This window comes from Mustela putorius, unplaced genomic scaffold (assembly GCF_011764305.1).
Source record: "Mustela putorius furo isolate JIRA1106 unplaced genomic scaffold, ASM1176430v1.1 tig00000580_pilon_pilon_pilon, whole genome shotgun sequence".
In the NCBI taxonomy this organism is placed as follows: domain Eukaryota; kingdom Metazoa; phylum Chordata; class Mammalia; order Carnivora; family Mustelidae; genus Mustela; species Mustela putorius.
In genome coordinates, this window is record NW_025421423.1 from 677,662 (window position 1) to 682,703 (window position 5,042).

Here is a 5,042-nt window from a genome sequence, read left to right on the forward strand (position 1 = left end):
AGATTAAGAGTCACTTATAGTTTGTCTCCCTCCCAATCCCATCCTGTTTTTAAATAACAAATTCTGTCTCTTGCTCTCTCTCTCTTCTTTTTTCCCTCTCAGCCTCAGAGAGAAACGTAAGTTCTTTTTATTTTAAAAATTCAGTCAGCATAATCTCTTCTAGTCCTGTCCATGTTGCTACAAAAGTTGGGTATTCATCCTTTCTGATGGAGGCATAATACTCCATAGTGTATATGGACCACATCTTCCTTATCCATTCGTCCATTGAAGGGCTTTCCATAGTTTGGCGACCGTGGCCATTGCTGCTATAAACATTGGGGTACAGATGGCCCTTCTTTTCACTACATCTGTATCTTTGGGGTAAATACCCAGGAGTGCAATTGCAGGTTCATAGGGAAGCTCTATTTTTAATTTCTTGAGGAATCTCCACATTGTTCTCCAAAGTGGCTGTACCAACTTGCATTCCCACCAACAGTGTAAGAGGGTTCCCCTTTCTCCACATCCCCTCCAACACATGTTGTTTCCTGTCTTGCTAATTTTGGTCATTCTAAGTGGTGTAAGGTGGTATCTCAATGTGGTTTTAATTTGAATCTCCCTGATGGCTAGTGATGATGAACATTTTTTCATGTGTCTGATAGCCATTTGTATGTCTTCATTGGAGAAGTGTCTGTTCATATCTTCTGCCCATTTTTTATATGATTGTCTATTTTGTGTGTGTTGAGTTTGAGGAGTTCATTATAGATCCTGGATATCAACCTTTTGTCTGTACTGTCATTTGCAAATATCTTCTTCCATTCCATGGGTTGCCTCTTTGTTTTGTTGACTATTTCCTTTGCTGTGCAGAAGCTTTTGATTTTGATGAAGTCCCAAAAGTTCATTTTCGCTTTTGTTTCCTTTGCCTTTGGAGACATATCTTGAAAGAAGTTGCTGTGGCTGATATCGAAGAGGTTACTCCCTATGTTCTCCTCTAAGATTCTAATGGATTCCTGTCTCACTTGAGGTCTTTTATCCATTTTGAGTTTATCTTTGTGTACGGTGTAAGAGAATGGTTGAGTTTTATTCTTCTACATATAGCTGTCCAGTTTTCCCAGCACCATTTATTGAAGAGACTGTCTTTTTTCACTGTATATTTTTTCCTGTTTTGTCGAAGATTATTTGACCGTAGAGTTGAGGGTCCATATCTGGGTTCTCTACTCTGTTCCACTGATCTATGTGTCTGTTTTTATGCCAGTACCATGCTGTCTTGGTGATCACAGCTTTGTAGTAAAGCTTGAAATCAGGTAACATGATGCGCCCGGTTTTATTTTTGTTTTTCAACATTTCCTTAGCGATTTGGGGTCTCTACTGATTCCATACAAATTTTAGGATTATTTGCTTCAGCTCTTTGAAAAATACCGGTGGAGTTTTGATCGGAATAGCATTAAAAGTATAGATTGCTCTAGGCAGTATAGACATTTTAACAATGTTTATTCATCCGATCCAAGAGCATGGAATTGTCTTCCATCTTTTTGTGTCTTCTTCAATTTCTTTCATGGGTGTTCTGTAGCTCCTCAAGTACAGATCCTTTACCTCTTTGGTTAGGTTTATTCTCAGGTATCTTATGGTTCTTGGTGCTATAGTAAATAGAGAGAGTCAATTATCATATGGCTTCACTTATTTGTGGAGCATAACAAATAGCATGGAGGACAAGGGGAGTTAGAGAGGAGATGGGAGTTGAGGGAAATTGGAAGGGGAGGTGAACCATGAGAGACTAAGGACTCTGAAAAACAATCTGAGGGTTTTGAAGGGGTGGGGGGTGGGAGGTTGGGGGAACCAGGTGGTGGGTATTGGAGAGGGCATGGATTGCATGGAGCACTGTGTGTGGTGCAAAAACAATGAATACAGTTATGCTGAAAATAAATTAACTACTAAAAACAATTCAGTTTTAAGTATTTTATGTACTTTTAAATACTTTCTCCCGGATTTTGTTTGACCGACAATGTCAATTTTTGCTCCTAGGACAAATTTTTATCTCCTAGTCACCTTTTCTGCTCCTAGCTTCTCTTAGATCAATGGCTTTTGTTTTATTGATCCAACAGCCTCCCAAATTCCACACAGAACCCACTGAGATTTTTCTTCACTGTCTCACCATCTTCCTGCAATAACTCTTTTCCAGGAAAGGCTGTTTGTTTTGATGACTAGTTTATTTCCTCCCTATTGGGGTAAAAGTTCATGTCAGCTCTCGGAGGCTTTCTATCCTGCTCATTCTTTTTTTTTTTTTTTAACTTTAAATTTTTTATTTTTTATAAACATATAATATATTTTTATCCCCAGGGGTACATGTCTGTGAATCGCCAGGTTTACACACTTCACAGCACTCACCAAAGCACATACCCTCCCCAATGTCCATAACCCCACACCCCTTCTCCCAACCCCCTTCCCCCAGCAACCCTCAGTTTGTTTTGTGAGATTAAGAGTCGCTTATGGTTTGTCTCCCTCCCAATCCCATCTTGTTTCATCCATTCCTCTCCTACCCCCTAAAGCCCCCATGTTGCACCACCACTTCCTCATATCAGGGAGATCATATGACAGTTGTCTTTCTCCCCTTGACTTATTTTGCTAAGCATGATACACTCTAGTTCTATCCACGTCGTTGCAAATGGCAAGATTTCATTTCTTTTGATGGCTGTGTAGTATTCCATTGTATATATATACCACATCTGCTTTATCCACTCATCTGTTGATGGACATCTACTGGGTATTTACCCTACAGATACAAACGTAGAGATCCGAAGGGGCACGTGCACCCGAATGTTTATAGCAGCAATGTCCACAATAGCCAAACTATAGAAAGAACCCGCTCATTCTTTTAACTGGACTTCTAGATTGCTCACTATTGGGAAGTGGCTTGGAATTTCTCACAGGTCAGGGGTTTATTCTTAGGTGTCTGCTAGTGAACATCACCTTCCTCTCCCTCTGATTGCCGTGTAGGGTTGGGTATTCTTGGGCAGAAAAGCGATTGATGGTCACCAGTTGGCTGCATGCATGGTTGAGCCTGGTCAGGAAGTTAAGAGAATTCATTTGATTCTCCTAAATACATCTCAGTTTCCGCATCACTCTCATGGGCTCTGGGAGGTCTCATATATCCAGGAACAGAAGCAAGGGGGTGAATAACATCCTCAACAAGGGGAAAGGAAAAAGGCTTGGGTGTTTGACCCTTACATCAGTTTTGCCACCACCTACGCACTCTCCTCTGTGCTCCCGAGGTGTGAATGGTTTTCTGATGGGGACCATGACTGAGGATAAGAAAAGAGGTCAATTTTGGAGACACAGGAAGAGAACAATTCAAGAAACAGTTTTAAGAATTAATATGAAAATAGGGAGAAAGAAACAATAAGCACAGAGATAAATATTACTCTTGCTTAATATGGAGTAGGATATGTTGAAAGGTCCATGAATCAAGGACCCATCCAAACTTGTTCAAAGAAAGAGGCCAGGGAGCAATTGAATTATAGATCTATAGCCTAGAGCTTTTTGTAAGTTAAAATTAAAACTTGAAGAGTTATTTTCCCTGGACATCAAGTAGCACAGTATATTTCCCAAGGATAGATGAGTATAAGGCTTGACCAATGTATATACTTGTGTAGAAGTGCTTCTAGAATGGGACAAAAACGTCCCATTAAATGCTTCCTTATTCACACAAAGCATTCTGTGTAATCAGATTTGCCTATGCACCTTTGGCGAAATTGGCCCCTTATCTTATCCTCTGAGCCCCTCAGGTAAGAGAAACTAGGGAATAGAGATCTATCAGGACCCCTCCACCATCACTGGATGACGTGTTTGCATAGGACTATGTTCTTCACAATGGCCTCACATCCTTGTTCCTGAAGCTGTAGATGATGAGGTTGAGCATAGGGATCATCACCCCATAGAAGACGGAGGTGAGCTTGTCTGAAACATCTTGAAACATCCAGACATCCTTGCCTGCCCTCAGTGGTGTTCTTGGATTTGGGCTTTCCGTACACAAAAAGCATAGTTCTATAGAACCTTGAATGTGAGGTAGGCAGAGCAGGTAGAAAAGGCCTTTTTCCTTCTCTGAGCTGGGGGTATCTTCAGGTTGGTAGCAATGATAATCACATAGGAGATGAAAGTATAGTGAGCTGAAATGCCCAGAAAGATCACATTGGCTACTGCCATAGTGATCGCATCAATGAGATGTAGGCACAGACCAACTTCAGGACAGCCAGGATCTCACAGGTAAAGTGGTTGATGAAGTTGTCCTCACAGGAGGGTAATCATGTCACTAAAGATGTTTGCACCTTGGCAGTCATGCTTCCAGTTGTCCAGGAGCCGCCAGTAATGGGCACATAGGCAGCTTGCTCATCACCAATAGGTACCTGAGGAGGTTACAGATGGCCAGATAGAGATTAAATGCCATCGTGCCCACACACACTCTGTGGCTCCCATGGCAAAGCAGATAAGCATCTGCACACCTAGGCAGAGAAGGGGATGGTTTTCCTGCAGATTAGGAAGCTGTTGAGAATCAAAGAGCCTGAGGAGCTTGTGTAGCAGATCTACAAGAAGAATGGGTTCCCAGGGAAGAAGTACATGATCATATGCTGGTAGGAGTTGGACACAGTCCCCAGGATGAGGACGCCATTGCCCAGCAGGAGTACTAAATAGATCATCAGGATATGCACAAAGAACATTTGGCATAGGAGGAAGGGATGGCCCTGTGTGGTCTGCAGGGGATTTAGGAGACCAGAATACCTTCACAAAGAAGAAGGAAAGAGATTGGGTACATCTCATGTAGAGGCACTAAACCTAATTAGGAGTGAAGGTAGAAGCTACTGGAGAGTATAGTTAAGCATAAATCAAGGAAGAGTTTGCAAGGGCTGAACGAAAAAGCTAGATTCTGGAAGTACTGAATTCTTTGTTACTGGAGATGTCCAAGAAATGACATTTGACTGGGGTCAGGGACATTGGAGAGGAACAGCATGCATTCTGTGCATAGGGTTGAACAAGAAAATCCCTGAAACCTCTTCTAACAATGATATTGCATG

The 5,042-nt window shown here is 41.7% G+C and overlaps 1 pseudogene; it reads right to left on the bottom strand.

Annotated features, from left to right (window-relative positions):
* Positions 1-3,838: 3,838 nt before the first annotated feature.
* On the bottom strand, positions 3,839-4,688 carry LOC101691560 (annotated as a pseudogene).
* Between the last annotated feature and the right edge of the window lie 354 nt (positions 4,689-5,042).